The following is a 23,917-nucleotide window of genomic DNA, read 5'->3' as shown; positions in this document are numbered from 1 at the left end:
TCTTGTTGGCCACCTTTGCATAATTCACATAAACCTTTGGGGTTATTAGTACCATCCTAACTAGCTAAAAAAGTGGCTAAATGGAGTATACCCAAGCATAAGAGTAGAATACGCCTTACTCTATGTATCTTCTTTACCATTCTTGTAATGGTGGTAACAACAATTTGTTTCCTCTTGCTAAGAATTGCAGCTCATGTTTTTTACAAAAGAATAATTGCTTCATAAATGTATGAAAAGCCAATTCGTACATTTCTTGTGTCTCCCTCTGGGCATGCCTAAGCAACAAACGAAAGGGTACATTTGATTTCGCGATTTCCTTGGGTAATTAGAGTGGCCATGTTCTGAGGTTGCAGATAGCATCTGGTACCCTGTTATCGTTAGGGATTCAGATGGGGCACTGAGGGCTAGCTAGGATTTGCACCAACATGTTCCGATGGTGTGTGTGGACTCACCCCTCACATTCTGATGGTTATGTTGTCCAGATACACAGTCCTACTTGATTAGTATGAACCGTATGACACTGCACTCTGCAGCATTCCACTCTATGCCATTGCACTCTATGCTACTCCATCCTACACCAGTATACTCTACTCTGCACCACCCTACGCCACTTTAACCTATGTCTCTCCATGCCACTCTATCTACACTAATGCACTTTAGGCCACTGCACTTTAGGTCACCGTGCTCTATGCTACTTTACACTATGCCACTCTAATCTGCTGTACTCTAGGCCACTGCACTCCACTATGCACTCTACTATGCACCACTCTAATCTACACCACTGCATTCTACGATGCTGAATTGTCAATGAATTAATTCTATGCCACTGCACTGTATGCCAAATGTAAATGTAAATGTATGTAAATGTATAGGCATTTATATAGCGCACTACTTACCCGTAGGGTCCCAAGGCGCTTCGACCGCTGCGAAACCCTTCCTGGCTTCCCTGAGAGATGGTCCCTTAATGGGTATCTCCAGGGTGAGACCAGGCATCCCCGGCGGTCTGGTGGGGCCGTTAGTGAAGATGAGGCAAGCTAATGCCCAGAGTTGCCGAGTGTGATCGCTGATCAGAGTGGGCACCGAGGCGAGAGAATTATCGAGTCCGCTGACCCTGGTCCAGAAACCTGCCGCGCCGGGAATCGAACCCTGGTCCCGGGCCGTCCTCTGCTCTCGGGTCTGCCGCCTCTAACCAGTGAGCCACACTACTTCACTATGCCACTGCTCTCTATGCCACTATATTCTGCAACACTCTACACCAATGCACTTTACACCAATCCACTCTACTTCACTCCCCTGTATGTCACTCTATTCGGCACCACTGCACTCTATGCCATGGCACCCTATGCTACTGCTCGCTACTTTGCACCACTTTACTCAGCGCCACTGCATTTCACTCTACTCCATGCCACGGCACTCAATGTCAAAACACTCTACACCACTGTTCTCTATGACACTCCACTGTGCAACACTGCACGCTACATCATTGAACTTTATGCCCCTCTACTCTGCACCACTGCATTCTATACCAATGCATTCTACACCACTGTACTCTGCATCACTCCACTCTACACCACTGCACTCTGTAGCACTCCACTCAACGTCACTGCAATCTTCCACTGCATACAGCACTATACTTTCCCTTGCACACTCTACTCTTCACCACTCTATGCCTCTCTACTCTGCACCACTCCACTCTGTACCACTGCACGCTACTATGCAACACTCTACACCACTGCATTCTATGACATTGCAATGTATGCCGCTGCACTCTACTCCATTTTACTCTGCAACACTCTATGCCAATGCACTCTACACCAGTCCATTCTACTCTACCCCACTCCACTATAAACCACTCTATGCCACTTCAATACACATCACGCTATGCCACTCCACTCTACGACAGTCTACTCCACTCTTTGCCCTTCCCCTTTATGCCACTGACTTTTAACTGTGCTGAAAAGCAGCCACACTGGTGTTCAACTTGATTAAAAGCCCTTTCAAAGCCACAAGCTCTTGCATAGAGGAGGTCAATCAGCTTTGCCAATGCTTGTTTATATAGCACAAACTCGATTGGAAGGTATTGGAGCACTTTACATGAGTACCACTTACATTACACAAGGACACAGTCATTTTTTGAGGCACAGGGAGATTACGTGATTTGCCCGGAATCACTGGATGTTGAGTCAACCCTGAGACTTGAACATGGTTCTACAGCTCCAAAGTTGGCAGTTCTTATGCCACATCCTCACAAAGGGATTTCAAATTTTCAAGTTTCATCCAGGTACTCCAGATGCTGAAAGTCCAAACCTCCATGTTAAAAATACCAGAGAAAATAAGAAATTACCTCCCGAATCAGGCGCAGTATTTACTTGGTAATTCCTCATTTTCCAATCGAATTACAGACTTCCACTCATAACCTCCAGTACCTCTGCTTTGTCGGAGTTGCTGTTACCTTTAGAGAGCACCTGATGGCCAGTATTGGTAACAGCAGGGGTGCTACCATTGAATTATCTGGGGACACTTAAGAAGGCCCAGAGAAGCTGCTTTACAGTAGGGGTTTGAAGGACGCCCTGCAAAAGCAGCAGAAGTCCTATCAAATGCACTCTTCTGAGCACACCCTAGACAGTGACGACGCTTCACCCACCATTCACTGTGTACATGGTATATCCCATTGTAGATCACTGCCCTGTGCACCATATGTCATGATCATTTCTCACACAGTTGGAAAATCTATCGGCTGCAGTCCTTAATTTGTGCCAGTGCTTTCCAGTGCTCAGCACTGGCACTTAATTACCAGCACCGGGGCTTATGACTGTCTGCCACATGGTAGTGCTGTCTGCCAATTTAGGTACGAGCACAACAACTTCGGTTTATTAGTTCAATATAAATATTCCAATTATTAGTATTTGCCCCCAAAGCCATTTTTATAGCTTTGGGGGCCTGTAATAGTATGAATTGTCACACTTTTAAGAGTGTGATGATTAGTAGGGTGTTGGTGCTGTCATTGGCAGTGCTGCCAGGGGCAACGGATGGTGCAAGCTCTAGTCTCCTCCTGTCGAGAGCCCTGGCACTATGTTTTTTACAAATTAAGCACTGATCAGCTGTCTCAGTGGTTGGAGTTAAATGTCTCACTGACTGTTAGTAATGCAACACTTCCATCCTCACTCATAGTAGCGCAGAGCCATACACCACGCTCACATCCACACTTTATGTTTTCACAAACACCTACAGGCGGATACATAAAGAATGTGAGTTCTGAATCAATCTTATTCATTTACAAGTAGGTGTCATTTACAGAAAAGGACGAGTCTGTGCAGCAACCCATGATTACAGATGAAAAATCGCAAATTGGCAAAATAATGGAAAAATATAAAAACGCTACAACGCTTACAAATAAGTGCTTTGACCGAAGCTTCAAAGGCTCTTCACATCAGTTCATTACAGCCTGACGTCGAGTACATGATCAATAAAGACCACCAGATAGTGCTCTCATTCGCCTCTCGCTGCTGACGTCAGCGGTGACTCCATTTTCTCACACGAACATTCTAGAACTGCCAGACTTCCCAGCCCTGAAGCACCTCAGGTAGGAGAAAGAGAAGCCACCACAGAATGTCAACTAAACAGACGCACAGACAGACACACCCACAGACCAAACGGCTCACACATTCAAACACCTATGTGCATACACATAAGTGTACACACAGTGGCGGCTCCTACTCTAAGGCGGAGGAGCGTCGCACCACTGCTTTAAAGCAGTGTCACTAAAGGAAACAGAAAATGGTAATAACTCTCAGTTATTATAATATTATGTTTTCCTTGCTGCGGCAGCTTTGCGGGCGGGACAGGGTGGGCTGCTCTGCTGACAGAGCAGGGGAAGAGAGGAGTGGTTTGCACTCCGTAAAGTGCGCATAAATATTTGGCCAGCCCTCTGTGGCTGGACAAACATAGAGGTGCACTTTGCACGTTCTCCATGCAGGCTGCATTACAGCCTGCATGGAGAACATGCCCAGGCTCCCATTCTCTGGCTGAGCGCCGATCTACAGTGCTCAGACCAATCACATTGCTGCAGCATTGTGATTGGCTATCGGGAGGCTGGGAGCCGGGTGCATCCTGCTTCATGCCCTAGAAGTGGGGAAGAGGACCTGAGAGGAGGCGGGCGGCAGCGGCAGACAGGTAAGAGTGTTTTTTAAAAATGTATTTCATTCCCTCCCCCTTGCACCCGCGACACGCCCTCCACCACCTTTAAATACCAGCCACTACTGAGTACACACAACCACATGCATGAATATAGAAAATACAAATACATGAATACTCATACACCAAAGTATGGCTGTGTTTACACACACATGGTCTCTCCCTCACTCTCACATATAAATATTCACACAGTGACACACAGATGTATGAGCACACATGCATACACACACAGTCTCACATATACATGTATGAGCATGCAAACACACATTTGAGCATGAAAATGCTCAGGGTCTCACACAGTGCTTAATTTGAGCCAGTGGTTGCCGGTGAGGGCCACCAGTATTCATTTTGTGGGATAGGCACATATTTTTCCTCGTCAGACATTTCCCGAGAGCGAGAAGGAAACAAAAACACTCAAAGTTGAAAGAGGGAAGAAGCAAAATTACGGAAACCCCATCACAAAAGGAGAAAGCAGGAACCTGCAAGAGTGATATAAAGGGGTGTGGAGTGCCTGGCAGTGGATTAAAGTGGCCTGAGGTGGATTGAAGACTGTGCAGCTATGGTACTTGGTGTGCTGACATTTGATTGCGCCGCTGCAGGCTTATGAGCAGTCTTTTGGGCACCGGCACTCATTAATTTACAAATTAAGTTCTTCTCACACACATATATGAGTAGCCACACATATACATATGAGCAAGTACACACACACACACATACATACACGGTCTCGAATAGTCGTGCATACAAGAGTTCACACACTGACCCTCATGCAAACTGTATTTTGTAGTACGTAAACTACTACTACAGTAGTACTACTTAATCAATACAAAATGCAATTCACAAACCTACAGTAAAAGCTCCATCTCTCATATATTTGCCATAATGAGATCCTCGCACACGTATATTTACTACTTACTATTAAATGTGGGAGGGACCGGGGAATGGTTGGAAAATAGGAAATATTTACTACTAAATTGTAGCAGCTCTCTACATCATGAGTTATAGAAATGTCAACAGCTGCTCACTATAAAGTGATTCAACAATGCAGAAGTGAGATTATCTCCTACTGCTGAGAATTTCAAAGTGCATTCCCCCTGACCTGTAGGCAGGTGTCCTGAAAACAGTTCAACTCTTAGCGGCTAAAATGAAACAAGATAGACACTCAACTGAAACACTAACTGCCAGATTCATCAAAGACCCGTTTTGCGAGTCTTTAATAGCGAATTCATAAGGAATCGCTATTAAGGACTTGCAAAACGGGATTCATGTAGGAATTGCAAAAAATATTGCGATTCCTACATCTTCCTTATTTGCGGTTAGCAAATTGCTAATCGCAAATAAGGAATAACTCCCCATGCATTCTAAAGGCCCATAGGAGTGAATGGAGAGTTATTCCTTATTTGCGATGAGCAATTTGCTAATCGCAAATAAGGATGCGATTTCAAGGGTGCCAGGGGTGTCCAAAGGACACCCTGTAGCACCCCCGAAATGTGAATTCACACTGATGTTGTGCACACACATGTCCAAAGGACATGTGTGTGTGTAACATGCAATTTAGAAAAATGCATTAAAATGCATTTTTCTAAGTTTTCGCTATTTACCACGAGAATTGACTTCGTGGTAAATAGCGGTCCTAAATTGCGAATTCGCAATTTTTAAATGTTTCATGAATAGCATTTAAGGAATCTCTAATAGAGATTCCTTAAATGCTAATCCTCGCATATTAGCGAATTCTTTATTAGCGATTTTTGCATTTGGGATGATGAATCCCAAATGCAAAAATTGCACTCGCAAAGGGCCAGATTCTCAGATTCTGGCCCTTTTGCGAGCGCATTTCGTTTGATGAATCTGGCCCCATGTTAGGTGATCATAAGTAAAAACTCTTGCCCTTAAATATGTTTTGGGAATGATTTTCTGATAGAGCCTCGATGCACTAACTTTTAGTAGTAGAGGTTTGCAAGGCTCTGAAGTCAGATGGTGGGCAGATTTGCAGACTTTTTTGGGTCTGTCCAAAAGTGGGAATGTTCTTTGTTCCCAGCCCTTGGAGCCTTCATGCATCTCATTTCCCAGAGGGCAGGACTTCCTGCAGCAAGAAATGGGATGAAGCAGCTGTCAAAAGCCAGACAGTGTGTTTCCCTGCTGCCACTCAGGGCTGAAAGGAACTGTGACACCTGGGGAAATAAAGCTCGGCTGGCTGAGATCCGCTCCATCTTGGTCAGGAGACCAGATTGAAGGAGAGAAGGTAGCTTGAGGCCGAACTATGCCCCGGGTCTGTCCCCCGGGGAAATCATGGGGCAGGTTATTAATGGGGTACACACTGGCCCACTGTATGAGGCCACCTTACACTTAAACACCATCAAGGATAGCCAGGACTGCCCCAAGCCAATGAAGAATTGGGATCAGCCAGGAAGCCAGAGTTGCACCCACGCTCCTGAAGGATCATAGCTCATTTTCGAATTCGTATAAATGGGTCCAACATCAACGAAAGGTTTAACCCTTACCATGCTGCCGTTGGTCATTGGCCGACGGCAGCGCTACCTACCCAGTGCTGCCGTCGGCCAATGGCCGACGGGTCCCCGCCAGTTTTGTGGAAGTGCCGCACTTCCACAAAATCGGCAGCGCATGAAACGGGTTAATATGGCCTATCAGCTTGTTTATTTATTTGATGCTCTTGAGAGCTACCATAGCACCTGGGAATGAGCTTGAAGATTCTGATGCTTTGCTTTTCCTTATGGGACTTATAAAAAAGGGTTTCATTATAGCGAATCCCTTGATTTAGAAGGAGAAAAGGTCCATGATCTTCTTCAAAAGAAAGGTTTTTTAAAATGCTACTGGAGACCATATAACATAGAAAAGAGAGCCATAGATGAATTCTGATCAGCTCTATCACCCACGCAGATGGTGAACATTTTAGAAGGCCACATCTGCACTGCACTGATTAGATGGTTCAGGAGAATGAAACAATTAGAATCGCATGTATCTCTAACACTGTAGTCTGTGCTTTGCCTCTATTTTAAAAGAGTTTCCATCATAAAAGGTTGCACTGAAGTAGACACATGGCCTAGGATTATGAAAATTGTTTTACGTTGGCTTTCAGGAATTACAACTATAAAGTTACGAATATGTCATGAATGCAGTGAGTATAACTGCAGGTTTACATTTGTCGAAACTTGACATTTTCACTCAATAATTCCTTTGGGATAAATCGCAAATGTTTATGGGCAAATCAGTAACAGTGCAGTATATGTTATTTTTTGCCCTTTGTACAGAGTCAATCACCATTGTTATATATTGTAGCGAATTATGCCCGTGTAAGCACCATTGTTAGGCATTGCATCGCATTATGTCTGTGCAAGAACCATTGTTATGCATTGCAGCACATTATGCCAGGTAAGCACCATTGTTAGGCATTGCATCGCATTATGTCTGTGTTAGCACCATTGTTATGCATTGCAGCGCATCATGCCTGTGTAAGCACCATTGTTATGCATTGCAGCACATTATGCCTGTGTAAGTATTGCAGCGCATTATGCCTGTGTAAGCACCATTGTTATGCATTGCAGCTCATTATGAACGTGTAAGCACCATTGTTATGCATTGTAGCGCATTATGCCTGTGTAAGCACCATTGTTATGCATTGCATCGCATTATGAATCTGTAAGCACCATTGTTATGCATTTCAGCGCATTATGAATGTGTAAGCACCATTGTTATGCATTTCAGGGCATTATGAATGTGTAAGCACCATTGTTATGCATTGTAGAGCATTATGCCTGTGTAAGCACCATTGTTATGCATTGCAGCGTATTATGAATGTGTAAGCACAATTGTTATGCATTACAGCGCATTATGCCTGTGTAAGCACCATTGTTATGCATTGCAGCGCATTATGCCTGTATAAGCACCATTGTTATGCATTGCAGCGCATTATGCCTGTGTAAGCACCATTGTTATGCATTGCAGCGCATTATGAATGTGTAAGCACCATTGTTATGCACTGCAGCGCATTATGCCTGTGTAAGCACCATTGTTATGCATTGCAGCGCATAAACCTGTTTACACCATTTTTCAGCGGATCTGCCGAGGCTGTCAGATTACTCCACAGGACACTGAGATCCAGTATTAACTGAGATGCCCTATTAGCATATTCCCTTTGAGTTTCGTAGGATGCAAGGACTGACCTCTGAATGCAGGCTGAATCACTCCAGACTGCCAACGTTTCTCATGGGTACCGAGCAATGTGAAGGTCATTCCTCTAAGAAAATAACAGGTGCAGAACAGAATCCTCCATATCAGCAGGGATTGCATTCTTAATAATTATTGATGTGTTTATACATTTTAAAAAGTGAAAACCTACAAAAAAGTCAAATGGGCACTATTGAGGGGTTACCAAAACAAAAAGAAGCAATTCGCAGGCAAATATTAAAATTATAAATCGCCAGCAAAATTGCATGCTCGCTTTCTTCATGAAATAGCATGGTAGACCTACAAACTATCTCATTTATAGACCGTTTGGAATGTAAGGTGGTTTTTGATTGGATAGTTACCTTCTCACTAAGGGTGCAAAGGTCATTGTGGTAAACAAAGTGACTTTTGCATGCAATTGACCATGCCAACCCCCACCTCCCGCCTCCACCCCCCCCAAAAAAAAACAACATACATTAGAGACAGAGAATAAGTTAAAAATATAAATAACTAGGGGTCTAAATGGGACCAGAAACTACAGGAGGGGGACTAATGCGTTCCACGTTGTGCCGGACACTATTCTGTCACTAGGTTTCCTTATTTTGCCAAAAAAGAAACGCAGTGCTAGGCTGCAAAAACATTTTTTTTATTTAGTTTGCATTTATACCAGAGGTTGACGAGAATAAAAAGTATAGGAACTATTTATAATTTGTAAAGCGCGAACATATCACCCCTTAAGGTTTCAAGGCACCGGGGGCCCTCGGGGAGAATAAGTGAGCTATTGCCCAGAGTCACATGATACTGAGCTGCCGAAGGGAATTGAACTGTGAGCCCAGCGCTCCGGAGTCAGCTGCTCTGGCCGGTGTGCCACACCTCTACCATCCTATGATGAGTTTAGCAAGGGTGGGTTCAGCAACTTTAGTGGGGGGATGCAACAAGGTGTATGGGAATGGTTAGTGTAAAACTGAAAAAGACTAGGAACGTCGTTCCCAATAGATCCCACACACTTCAACCAATCAATTATACAGGGGGACATGGTCCAAGTTCAACTGCCAGCTTTATGCAGCACGTGGCAGGACGCGCAGGCGCGCGCAGGGTATGCGAGCGACAGCATTTACAAAAGCAGGGTGGGTGGAGATGCCTTGGCACTATAGAAGCGCGAAAGCAACATTGCGTATTCATGATAGATTGGAGCACCAAACTAGTTTATATAAACATGCAAGAGTTAAGGGTGTGCAAAGACTATTTTTTTTCTTAAACAGGCACAGTTTTGTGAAGTAACCGAAATTTTCGGTTTTTACCAGCATTTGTCCAAATTGATAAGTTTCCCCGGTTTAAGATTCTGCATTCATTGTGAAAATTGTGACTACATTTTGGGTGGACGGGAGGGGTGATGTGTGTTGTGTGTACCTTGGTCGTGTGTATTTGTACATGATCTTGAAGTCTTGAATCTGATGCGATCTCGGTGGGGGCTGTGTAGGTTGGGGGAATTAAGGAAATATGAACATTATTGTGTTTTCAAGGGGTCAGGCAAGATCCTGCATGTAGAACAGACCTTGTAACTCACGTGAAAAGGTTAAAGGTAGGTTCCATTATTTCATGGCATTATTAGCAGATCTGAGATACAACTGTGCATGTTTGTTCAGCGTCAGGCCTCGAATGATACGGTTTCTACCCATTGTCTACCTGTCACGAAGGTATGCAAAGGACTCCCGCCCCCACTGCTATAAATCAGGCTCTTTTATGGGCACTGAGAAGAACAATAACATCAACAGGGCACTTAGTAATGGGTAAGAAGCTGGGTAAGTACACTGAAGGGTGCTTGAAATCAATGCCAGTGGCTTGGCACATGTCGAAGAATGCCATTTGGCTCAAATATGAATTGAAGCATAAACACAAAGATATTTAAAGCTGATAAGGCCTTTTAAGGCCAACGCAGAATCCGAGCAGAGAGAGGAAGCTTCAGTGTGAATGAAGAGAGGCCTTGATCAGACCAAGAGATGGTCATTCAGAGGATGCACTTTCTTGTGTTATGTTGTTTGTGTCAATTGTTGTACATATTTGTGTTGTCTGTACCAAAAAAGATTAGATTATTATCAGAAACTGTAAAACACAAGTGAAAACAAGTTTATGAAATGAGAAGTGAGATAAATACTCAAACACACTAGATTAATGTGTATTTGTGTTTCTTTAATTCATTTCCATCAGTGGCTGCATGGGGTTCTTTATATATTGTGCATTGTGACATCAATCCCTCCCCATGCGGTAGGCCTTATTGGATCAGAATGTTGCTAGACTTAAGTGCCGCCTTTGATACCGTGAATAGCAACATCCTTCTCTCCCGTTTAAAGCTCCTTGGAGTAACGGGCAACGCCATTCTATGGCTTCAATCCTTCCTGGAAAATCGCACATTCCAGGTGGTAGAGGGTGAAGTCCACTCAAAAACCTGGCCTCTCAACCAAGGCGTGCCTCAGGGCTCCTCCCTGAGCCCAACGCTTTTTAATGTTTACATGCAACCTCTGGCAGAAATCGTCCGTCCATTTGGCTTTGACATTGTGACCTACGCTGACGACACTCAGCTGGTGCTAGCTTTGAATCAGCCAGACCACACTTTTTCGAACTTGAGTAGCTGTCTGATAGCGGTCACAAACTGGATGGCTTCCTCCCATCTCAAATTAAATGGGGATAAAACAGAACTTATGTTTCTGGGAAACTCAGCCCTCCCCAGCCCCATCCTACCTTGGCCACCTTGCATGGGTTCTCCCCCTGAACCAAAAAAGCAAATTAAAAGCTTGGGCATGTGGCTAGATAACACCCTTACTTTTACTCATCAAGCCACCACACTTTCCGCCACCTGCTTCGGACTGATGCGCATGCTGCGGAAAGTCCTGCCTCTCCTCCCCTTCCAGGCTCGCAGGATACTGGTCCAGGCCATTATCCTGTCTCGCCTGGACTACGGGAACGCCCTTTATCTGGGTGCACCGAGTAGCACACTTAAAACACTACAGGTCACCCAGAACGCTGCCGCGCGTCTGCTGCTGGGCCTTTCCCGTAGCCACTCAGGCACCATGGCTCTGAGAAACTTACACTGGCTGCCCATTCAAGCCAGAGTTAAGTTCAAAGCAATGTGCATCATGCATAAGGCCATGAGGAAAAATGCTCCCGCCATGATCTGCGCCTTGGCCACTCCCTACCACCCCCATAGATCTTTGCGGTCAAGCACTGCTTTTCTGGCAACAGCGCGGAAAATTAAACGAGCCAGGTGGGGCGGACGCTCCTTCTCCCTTAATGCTGCCACTACCTGGAACTCCTTACCTCCTGCCCTCCGTAATGAGCCCAATCTGTTAAAATTCCGTAAATCCCTTAAAACTTTTCTTTTTTCCACATAATTCAGTAAGTCTCCCCAGAAGTAAGCAATTTTAGCGCTACGAGGCCTTCGGGTAGATTTGCGCTCTATAAAACCCCTTTTCATTTCATTTCATTCATTTCATTTCATTTCATCAGATCCCTTTGCGTTGACACCCTCTTATAATGGCACTGCTCGGGAATCACCAAACACAAACACATCCAAAACACAACAGGGAACGCTATATGAACTCATTGAGTTTACTGAAAGTTCAATAGATCAAATGTCCATCCTATATGAACTTAAGAGGTTTACTCAGGGTTGATAAGTTCTTGTGTTGTCTTTCAGGTTTCAAACATCAATGGATCACAGGAATACACAGTGCATGTGTCGACAGAGAACGTGGCTCCCAAAACATCCCAGAGACATCAAATAAAAGTTAGGGGTACAAAGAGATGAAGGAAACCAAGATGAGGGTAGAAGAAGAAAAAAAAACTTTAGCGACAAAGTTCCAGAAATGTTTTCATAGAAAAGTGAGCTGACAAAAACATTCATGAACTGGTCTTAGATAAGAAGGACCATGTAACCATCACTATCAACAAGCCCTCAACAATGTCAGGCTCTTTGTAGCAAAGTGTTATCTTAACTGAGTACCAAGCTTTGGCTAGCATTGGTCTGCTGAAGAGAAGAGCAATTCCCAATGGGTAGCAGCTATACTGCAATATTAGAAGACGACCACACTATTGGCTTGTGACTTTGTCAATCATGTTTTGGCTCAGCTCAGTGGATTATTTTTCTCTCACCCAAAAAATTGGCTAGTTGGGGGTATCATTCTGCCTCCACTTGGATGCTTGGATTGAGCTATATGAGGGACTACTTTACAGCTATAGCTCACTCTGTCCACTCACACTGGTTCCTTCATGAGCTTGTTGCTCTAATGTGCTTTCATCGAACGCGTTTACACCTAGACCTGTTAGCTTGCCAATGCTTGTTTCTGTAGCCACCAACACCCCTTCTTGCAGTATAAATAGAAGCCTATGCCTCCATGGGTATTCCAATCCATAAAGTACTGCATATTTAATCTTTGGTCATGACACAATAATCATTTCTCTTCATATGCACCTGTACCTTCCAAGGGAACATATTTGGTTCAAATAAATATTCATGACCAGACCGCTCCAACACTCTAGAATTTGTAATCTTTCACTTTGTGATTTTAGAAGTATGATGAGCCTTGTACTTTATTTTGATCATAGTGTTTGTTTCATTGCTTCATTTCTATTGTTTATTCTATAATTTGTGCAGAAGGTTTGCTGCAGTAAAGGTTTACGCGTGTCTTGTCACAGGGAACAGCCACAGTGAACTTAGCTCACACAAGTATTTTCTCAGCATATCAAGTTCATTTTCACGTATTTAATGATAATTTTGATTATAATTTAACCCAGTCGAGCATTAAAACATTTGCGAGAGCGAAGTCGAAGAAACCGTGTCCCAGCCACCAGGTTTCAATACCTAAAATGGTGGCTGGGTAACGCGGGAAGCCCCTTTTATTATTGGGCTACAGAAACATGGAATTGGGCTGCTTTTGGGCTATACCCATGCAGCCCAAAACGGCAAAATGGCCGCGCCCATGTCTCGCTCCCTCCCCCTCCCAAAACTGCCCGGGGGGCAGACCTCGCGGCTCGGCTGCCCCCAAAAACCCCCTTGTAGAAACATAACTCGAAGTAGCAAAGTCACTCAACTTGACCTACAAAGAGTTACACTCCAACCTCCATTTGATTGGCTCGCCTTTCTTGTGTGTTATTGTGGTGTGCACAGCTATTTTTCAAAGTAACACTTTTTGTACTTTCATAAGTAGTTTCTATTCTTGGTGACTTTGTAAAAACACAATAAAGATATTACATTTTTTTTTTGCAAGTATTCCTTTGAATGTTTACTTACGCCAGAGCTCTTCTAATCCTATTGGTTTTGTTCGGGACTGAGTAAATTAATGCTGAATGGGTTCAGGGGTACTGAATTCAGGTAATTTCAGGTGAGGTATTACCACTATATTGAATTTTAGCCTTAGAACGATGCATAGCATGCAGAATCAGGGTTTTATACCTCTGGTTTTGCGTATTTTCCATCTTTCAAAGGAGGAATGCCCAGGAAAAATTCACAAGGCTTTCCCGGGTAAAATGTGTCCAGGTGAGCGTTGCTGGTGCAATGTTTGCAGCACATATTATCTTATCTTATCTTATCCTATCTTATCTCATCATAATTACCGTGCAAACTCCTGTTTGCACAAGGGTTTGGATTTCCTTGGGACTTACAATGAGCCAATAAATGTATGAGACAGTCTTCATCTTATTCAGGGCCGGACTGGCTACCGGGCGTTTCTGTGTGCTGCCGAGCTGGGGGCTAATTTCTCTGTGGTGGGGACTTATTTTGTTGATGGGGACCTGCGTGTGCTTTGAAATAAAAAAAGCAAAACGAATTTTGTTTTGCACACGCAGGTCCCCATCAACGAAATCAGCCCCCAGCTCGGCAGCGCACACAACTTTCCGGTAGCCAGTCTGGCCCTGATCTTATTCCAAACCAGACTTTTTCATTTCATAAGAGTTTGTGTTATATAAGTTGTAGCAAAAGGCACATTTATCAGGTGCACGCGGCAAAGCAAAAACTTTGCAACATTTTAAAGCGTTTCATAGACTTATGCAAAGGTCGCCAAAAGAAACTTCACAACTTGACAATTTTTCACACCACCTGGTCCAACAGATTCAAAATGCCTCCATCAACAGTTACCAGGTGACACCTAGGAAGAGGTGTGGTGAATCCGCCAGGTCGGCTGACTCCGGAACCTCACGGATCGCCGGCGGCAGATCAGCCCAGCACCATGTGACTCTGGACAATAGCTCGCTTGATCTTCCCAACGGCCCCCAGCGCCTAGAGACCCTTGGGTAATTGTTTGCGCTTTACAAATACTGGACATTTACATTTACACCATATTACCCAACACACACCAATCTGACCCCAGGGCTTTCGTTAACAGCTTCATCCATTCACAGCAGGTCCACCTTAGAAGCCATCCCTGGAAGGGGTGGGGTTAACAGACCACATCCCATTGGTTTTCTAAAAGAAGTCTCCAGGTTGGAACAAGAGGCCTGTTGTAATGTTTCGGGATGCTTGCCAGCATCCTTTTCTGCCCACATCCCTGCCAGCCGCGACCCGAGGAGGGAGTTCCGTGGGGCAGAAAGGTGGGGGTGCTAAACACCGGAATATGGATAATGTGAGGTGAGTAAACAATTTAATAAATAAAAACGAATTTCGCAGCGGGCCCTGCATCTCCAAATGCGATGCAGGGCGCGCAACGAAATTTGTTTTATTTATTAAATTGTTTACTTACCTCACATTATGCACATTCCGGTGTTTAGCACCCCCCACCCTGCCCCACCCCCGCCCTGCCGTTCTGCCCCACGGAACTCCCTCCACGGGACTCGGCTGCACCCGCCCCTTCCACCCAAAATAGATACAGGCAGAGGAGAGTGTCCACCACAAACTCCCTTGTGGGACACCCCATCAAAGACAAATCAAGTGGCCCCAAGGAGCCCTTGGAAACGGTGGATGCTGAACCCTATAGAAGTACTCCGCTGCACTACAGGACATTAAAGGGGCCATCCGGCAAATGATGTCACAATAGGTCTCAAAACCCAGGCTGACATCATCAAGCAAAACAGCTTGATGGAATGCTCATGGTAAACGATGCAGGGTTGGGCTAAAAGACCTGTTTTCACCACCACCTGGATGGCTCATTTAATGCTATGGGAGCTGTACATACACAATCATGTGTAGACCCACTCAACCTCATGCAGGGCTTTAAGTGGGCCGGGTTATGCCAGTGCTCAGCCCTGGCAGTTCTAAAAAGCAGGTGCCGAGACGGGTCCCTTTAGGGCTCTCTATTTTTACCCTCAGGGAAAAAAAAAATCTTAACTCTGCAACAGTGCCACCCTTCACTGACTTTGAGGTAACTTCAAAGATACTCTGTATAGTTCTTTCACAGTCTCATCATGTCAGAACGGAAGCATTTTTAATACTATATACAACGAAGCCATTGTTGTTGCTAATTTAGCTTATGCAACTAACAACCACTGGCAAAGCCAATAGACCTGGCTTGTCATATGTATAATGTTACTCGTTGTATTAGATAGCTAGATGCAGTGATAGAAACAGCAAAATACCAGTCGGGCGGCACACTATGCTGGGCTTAGCTATTTTAAGCCACGCCCTTAATTACATCGGCCACGGCCCTTTGAGAGACCTCCCCCAGTTTTTTTTATCCCACTTAAAGTCCTGACCGCATGCACGCAAACATGTGGGCACACACAGGTGATGTGTGTCCTGCCATGCCCCAAACCACAAGGAAGTACTTGTGACGAGAAAACAAACATAGCCTTTTAGAAACAATATGACAACCACTCAAAGTTTGCTGGCACAAAAGTAAGGTGTGCATGCTAAGGCGAGTCAGTGGGAGAGCTGGGACATTGGGCCATGCTGGGGTCGTCATCTCCCACCCACAGAAGCACACCATTGGTTTCCAGCAGTGCTGCACGAGTGTGCCACCGTTGTGTTCACTAGATGGGCGATGACAACTTTCCTTTGGGGCAATGATTTTCTAACTCGTCCTGCTGTCTAGGGGTGTGTCACAGCGCTGTACCCGAGGTCGCTGTATTTTTGTTCATGCTTAAAGTAAATTTCAGTGCGGCTGATTCATCTATTCATCCTTTCAAGGTCGATAACGCAATACTTTTGAGATAGGGAAAACTAACACCGCTATTTTCAAGGATAAAAAGATCCCTGTGCTTAATAGCAAGAGTATTTACATAGAGTTATGCTTCTTATCGGCAGAAGCGGACCCAGGGGTACGCAACCTGCCTCAATTCTCTCACAATAAAAGCGATCAGCTCTGCGCCCGTCCGCAATCACCTCGCCCCATCCTGTCCTGTCCCGGCGGACTTCGAGCACTCAAAGAGGACACGGAACAGCGGAACAATTGCAGCATCTTCCACAGAGCCGAGAGATACCCCATCTATTGTTCGTGCGAAACGCATCGGAACGAGCTGGCGCTGCGCCAAAGGCACCCCCTCCCCGTACCTTTCATCCGCCGCCGGACCATCCCCAGCCGACACTTGAGGGACACGGAGAACATCCTCCCGGCCCGGGCACGGCTCTGTCCGTCCGCCCGGCGGCTGCGGGCGCTGCGTCGAGCTCTGCCCCTCCACAGCCCAGCCCGCCTCGGTGCAGGGCAGCCGGCGCCCGGTGCCCTGTGCTGGCACACAGGGCGGTGCTCTCTCCCGCCGAACACCTGATCAATATTTATGAACCTGCAGCCTCCGCCCCTCGCTGCCTCGGCTCTTAATTGCCGGGAATAAGGCCGGATATTTGCATGTTAATTGAGGACTGCGCTTGAAGGTACTTAAAAGCCGGAAGGATCCCCGGTGGAGGGGTGGGGAACGTCTTTACTGTCAGGAACGAGGACTTTATGGAGAGAGGCTTAGTGAGAGAGTTAGGGGGGTCAATTGATACCCTGACCTGCCTTTTGGTACCCCTGGCAGTGCCCTTCCTAATCCATGCCTCGGGGGTCCTATAATTCAGGTACGTAGCTACCAATAGTGCAGCAGGTGCAGTAGCACCAGGGTCAATGGGAGCATCCCAATTACTGGTTATGTTCTACTATCAAACATGGGTGGGGGGATTCTTTGCTTGCATTAGGGCCCTGTTACGTCATTGCTGAAATAAGAGGCACCTGTAAAAAACAAATTTATCTCTAGGAGACTAGTTTCTGAAGTTTGCACACACTTCAGCTAGTTCCTCAGCAGCTGACGTGAAGCTACTAAGGGCGGGACAAGGGTCAATTCTGCGATGTCATCAAGGGTCAAACGACGATAAATGCCACTTTAGATGGTCATTGCTTTTCGAGGAATCACTGTCAACAGAGTAATTTAAGTGCTGCCGTCGGCCAACGGTCGTCACGGGCACTACCTCCCCAGTGCTGCGTGCGACCGTTGGACGTCCATTCAGCACTGGATAATGGACAGCGCAGCACTGGGGAGGTATATTTACGAAGCTCCTAAGGTGGTTTACATGACTTCTGCTGACTCTCAGCAAAGCCAGAACTATCTATGGAACCACAATGCTGCCCAAGATCACACAATTTGGTCAAGCGGAAAGGCCGGCATTTAAACACAATGCTCCTGCTTCCAACAGCACCGCACCTGCACAAGCCAATACCTTCCTTCCCTGATGTGGTCATAGTTGACTACAAAGCATGGTGATGTTGCCTTGACATCAAATAGAGACAGGCATTGGCAAAGCAAATAGGTCTGAAGTTGGCTGACAGTCTATGCCTTTGTCAATGCTTGTTTTGTTTTGACATGGTTTTTGCAAAATTGTTGGGGAAGTTGTTGAGCAACCCTCAATCTGGAAAAAAAAAATGGCTAAAAGCAAAAATATTTTGACTACATTTTTAGATATTTTTTTTAAATAGAACACATTTCCACAGTCCCTGACACTGAAGGGAATTCATTTATTTGTGGATGCACTCCATGTGAAAATGGAAAATGCTGTCACTCATAGTGAACACAGCGAATTGCTGATGTAGGCAGAATCATTGCCCTATGCTGTATACTGCAAAGGACAGAAGAAACAAGCATTTGCAATGCAATAGGTCTCGCATTAGGAAAGTTTGAGCTATTGGTATTGTGAATTACATTTTTTTTATTTATGTGTTGGTTGTGAAAATAGCTATAGTAATAGCTAAAGTAATAGCTTTGTCATTTACAATGCCAATAGTTTTAACTTTCACAAATGTGACACCTATAGCATTTGTAATGCAATATGTGTTGTATTTTCACGAAAATCCAAGAACAGAAGTGAAATATTAACATTTTTTTGTGACATTTATAAGACAGACGTTATTGTTGTTCGAGTACTTTACGCTGGTGTTTGGATTCCTGTAAATCCCCAGTGTTGCAGGGTGCTTAAGAATTTTGTGATCACAGTGGTCAAGGTCAGGTACTCACGCTGGTCTATAAGGAAAACATTTACTAGAAACACAAGATATGAAGACAGTCCCAGACTAACACGTTTTCACAAAAACAAACACATAACAGAAATAGGTCAACACTTAATTGTTCTTATTAAAATCGTTTAAGTAAAGTGTTTACGTACACACAACTCACACAGAACTGCCATAGTAATGCCCTAGTTTATCAGGTGGCATTCAATTGAAAGCAGTACATGAAATAGCAAGATGATTTGCAGCCTCTGCTTTTAGAGAAAGACACAAAGAAGATGAGAGAAACAATACTGAACAATACTGCAGCTGTGTAGCCATTCAACATAAAGGGTTAGGGGTGATCTTAAACTGTTAGATAAAACAGAACTATTAGTTCCAATAAAACTTGAACTATTACACTGTTAAAAAATAAACACACTAAAGTACTTCAACAGCAGCAATTTTTCACATTTCAGCATAATGATCTAATACAAATCTAAGCACACGTGCAGGCAGATTTTTCTGGGGATGAAACATTACTGACAGGATTTCTGGAAAAAATGATTGAACATGACACGTTTTTACATTTAAAAAGCGAAAGCACACACTAAATTGTAAAGAAAAAGGACAGTAAAAAGAAAACATTCTTCACCTGATGCCCTCAATCAATCTGGCACAATCTGTTTTCTCCCCATGGCTGCCTATAAATCTAGAGCACGGATGTAAACACGCATACACTAGGCTAAACAATGGCTATAAGCAGCCCCAGCTCACTCTCTCTCATGCACGTCCCGTGCAAGACTGTGGGAAAATCGCACCAATGACATGGAGGAACTCAAGTGAGGTTTTCTGAAAACATCCCAGAGCTAACAAGTATGTAGAAGGGCCTGGAAGCTTTCAAGACAGAGTTTTTAACTAATACTTGGCACGAAGAAAAGATTTATGTGCCATCTTTGGCTAAAATACTCAAATTAATTACCCAAAGGGGCAAAGCACCAAAATTGTAAAGTCCGCGCTATATAAAAATGCATAAATACATGAAGAAATAAATACCGCCTTCGGGTAAAGTCCGCGCTATATAAAAGAGCATAAATATATGAATAAATAAATACCGCCTTCGGGTAAAGTCCGCGCTATATAAATTGCATAAATACATAAATAAATAAATACCGCCTTCGGGTAAAGTCTGCGCTATATAAAAATGCATAATTAAATAAATAAATACATACTGCAAAACATCCTCGTTACTCTGCCGGCCTGCGACCAGGAAGTCAGGCAGGCCGGCGCGACAACAGGAAACAGGAAGTAGGAGGGCGGGAGCCTACCCCGCCTCCCACGGAAGAGCCGCGATTGGAACCGTGTTTGGAGCACCGGAGCAGGCAGGAGCCTACCCTGCGCCCCGGTGCCGAAGGAGGGAAGAAGAGTCCTGCTGCCGGGCCTTGCAGCTGAGGAGAGGAAGCCGGTGAGTGCGTTGCTGAGCTGCGGGGGGAAGCATGTACGCGCGCGCGCGTGCGGGGGCGGGGCGGCCTGTGTATGTGTGTGTGTGCGTGCGTGCGTGTGTGTGTGTGTATGTGTCTTGGAGTGCGTGTGTGTGACTGTGGGGGAGGGGGTGTGTGTGTGTGAGCGAGTGTCTGTCTGCGATGTGTACGGCGCGGGACGCGACGTGCGCGTTCGCGCACACGAATCCAGCTACAAAAGCTCGCACACCCTACGGTCCGTCCTTCCCCCAGAGTGATCGCTACTGGTCTCCAGCTGGATGCATCCTTACGGATGCATTTCCAGCGAGACCCAAAAGTGAATGACACAATACCAGACCAATGGATGAAGAGGGATGGATGAAAACCCAACAGAATAATGTGATTCTGAGTCATTTCCTGCATAATAATGGAATTGCTGCACTTGCCACATATTACGTTTTCTGCATAATGAGCAGATTTTAACCTCTTCCGTGCGTCACACGGCCCCCCAAATTTTTTTTTTATACAAATGGATCAAAAGATACTAAAAAAGCTGCCATACATGTTGCCGTCCACTGGAAGCGCCTTCACCACGCAGTGGTAAAGTCTCTTTACTTTAGCTGCTTGCTGCATTTAAGTGTTAAACTGATACTAGTGAAGAAAAATGTTTGCCCAGACAGCATTAACGTTGTGAAAATGACCAAATAGGGAAGTAATACAGCAGCAAAATGTGCCCCATTAAAGATGCATAACATGTTTTTTCTTTCTGCACTATTTACTTAACCATGCCACATAATTTGTTCCTCCACTGCATCATAATTCTAGTGGCCCTGTCACTAAGTAGACTCCAAGGGACTCCCTCGTCAAATGGCTAGTTTAACCCCTCCTGTGTTCATGACGCACGGCGCTCGTCATGACCGCGCCCGTTTAATGGAACGCTCGCACGCTGGGCTGATTCCCCTGCTGTCCTGAGCGTTCCATTAAACGGGCGCGGTCATGACGAGCTGAGCTCGTCATGAGCACCGGAGCGCCGTGGCTCATGACGAGCTGAGCTCGTCATGAGCACCGGGGCGCTGTGTGCGCCCCCCGCCCCCAGCACAGCGGGGGAAACAGCCCCGCAGTAAAGGGGTTAAGATTTACAGGAAGTTTGAAAACTGGGCCAGATATACAAAACTATTTAATGCCGCAAACTTGCGATTTGCAACTTCAATGGGTCTGGGATCGTATTTTTTTTCTTACAATGTACTAAACCCCTTCTACGATTCCGAAATACCCATCCGAATTGAGAAAGGGGCTTCTGCGACCTATTTCAAAGCTCGTTAAGGAGTGGGCATGAAAGGGGAGTCCCTATCTGCTTGTGATTTGCATTGAGATGTATCAGTGGTTGGTGACAGCAGCTGTAATCACAAACAATTGAAAAGTTATCAGAACCTCAAAGGAGGTGGTAACTCATTCACAAAAAGGTAGCTTTACCACTCGGACGTCATCGCCTTTATGAATTTTGCTGGCTGGCCCTTTTCCCGCCTCTCTCCCGACATCATCCCAAACAAGAAACCTTTATTTTTCAATGCAGCATCTGTACCATTGAAGAAAATGGGCTGCTGTGGTTCGAAATGCAAAAGCAGTGCTGGGGTCCTGCAGTTCCTTGAAGTTCACCATCCCTGCATTGATACCAATTGCAGGGGGTCGCAAACAACAACCTGCCTATTTAATATTCATTAGGGAAGTTATTTGCAATCCCTTATGAAATGGGCATTTTGTGATGCAACCTATATGTGCATAGGCTGCATCAAAAAATTACAGATAGGGCTCAAAAATTGGTGTTCAATTTCCATCCACTATTTATGATCTGTCTGCATGTACCACCTACTTGAAGTTGGGGCTTAATTGGGATTGCTTTACAACTGCATTCCAGTCGCAAAACAATGGTACACCCCCCTGCGACTAACTATTAGGAAGGGATGCCCTTAGCATGCCTCTTCCTAATAGTGACACGCAAACCCTATTTTGCGAGTTGGTAATAGGTTACCTTTACCTTTATTCACTTTTATAAAAAAATATAGGGTGCTTACAAACATATAAACTCTGCACTAATACTTTATAAAAAACATTTACAATGTAAGAGGTCTCACAATTGCGAGATTTTTAGCTATTGGCATTGTAAATGACAATGCCTTTTATAATATTAAAGAGCATTGTCATTTACAATACCAATAGGTCAAACTCATTAAAGTATTTAAAAAAAATTAAACAGAGCACGGTGTCCCTGAAGCAGGTGCCACTCTTAACATTTAAGTAAAACATTTTTTGGAAACTGAGCGCAGTGGCCCTAAAGTGGGTGCCACTCTCAGCATGCAAGTTGATTTAAAAAAAAAGGCTAAAAGAAAGTGCAGTGTCCCTGAAGCGGACACCCCGGTTTTCTTGAAAGAAATAAAAAAAAAATAATGAGTCACTAATGGACTGTGAGTTCTGTCGGGATAGGGGAAGCAACGTTTAAATTTAGAGCGGCATAGCGCTCCTCACGAAAATCGGCCACCATTGTCCTGTGTGGGCACGCTGAAAACACAAAAAGCCGCCACCATTGTCCCCATTCGTCAATAAACAAAATAGAGCTCACCGACTTATAATGCAGACAGTGTAACAAGCCAAGTAAAAGGCCCAAATGCAGACAATGAGGCACCAAGGAGGGACTAACAAGCCTATTTACGAATCAGAACCCAGCATTTAAGAATGACAATGACACAAGCCAATTAAAAATATAGGCAGAGAGTGGGCGGGGCTTCAAAGCCATATTCCACTACTGCATGCCTCGCAGCAGCGCCTGCACTGCCCTGGCTCAACTTACAAAACTGAATATGTAGTAAAAGATTCCATAGCTTTTGAAAACTCGCACACATTCTTCTAGACAATTTAAATATCCGTTTAGAGTTTGCTGAGTACATTTTCTACCAGTCTCAGAGACAAGTCACCTCAATCTTTGTGATCCCCGGTATGGCTGACCTGCACCTTTTGGGCTGAAAAATGGAGGAAATGAAAGAGATATCATACAATGTCATACAATGTGCAGTTAATGGAAACATTCCCTGATTCCAGAATCTTGATCTTAACCTGAGTCTCAAAAGATATTGTTGGAATAAGCATTGCTTTCATTTATTTTATTTTGGATTTTAGTAAAGTGCTACTTTCCAGTTTACTGAGGCCCCATGGCACTTTGGAGAATACACACATAAAGGAGAAAATAGACAAACTAAAGATGGAGGTGGGACATAATCAGATATTCAACAGGCGAGAATCTGAATGTAAATGCAAAGGATTTAGAAAGAACCAAAGTCCTAGAGAGCTTTGACGGTGGGTTTGTGGTTTATCATAGGTGTCTGACCGGGCATAACACCTGGATTTTCAGACACTTAACCCCACAGATGGGATCCTTAGGTTGAAATGCTTGTCTGAATATAACAACAATTAGAGACAAAGCCTTGAGAAAGGGTGAGAGTCCAGAGTAACATGAGATGGTTGTTGCAAGATCATTCAAAGGTGTCTCTATAACCTTAAGATTGTGATTACCAGACACGCAACCGCAACAATGGGATCTAGAAACAATCGCAATGGGATCTACTGGTGCAAACGCTCAGCCGAATATAACCATAAATGGTGACAAAACCTTGAGAAAGTAAAAGTCCCTGGGAGCTTGTGATGGTGCTT

The sequence above is a fragment of the Lissotriton helveticus genome, chromosome 9 (genome assembly GCF_964261635.1).
Source record: "Lissotriton helveticus chromosome 9, aLisHel1.1, whole genome shotgun sequence".
NCBI classification, from domain to species: Eukaryota; Metazoa; Chordata; class Amphibia; order Caudata; family Salamandridae; genus Lissotriton; species Lissotriton helveticus.
The sequence above is the reverse complement of the archived record's forward strand: the minus strand, read 5'-3'. Positions refer to the sequence as shown.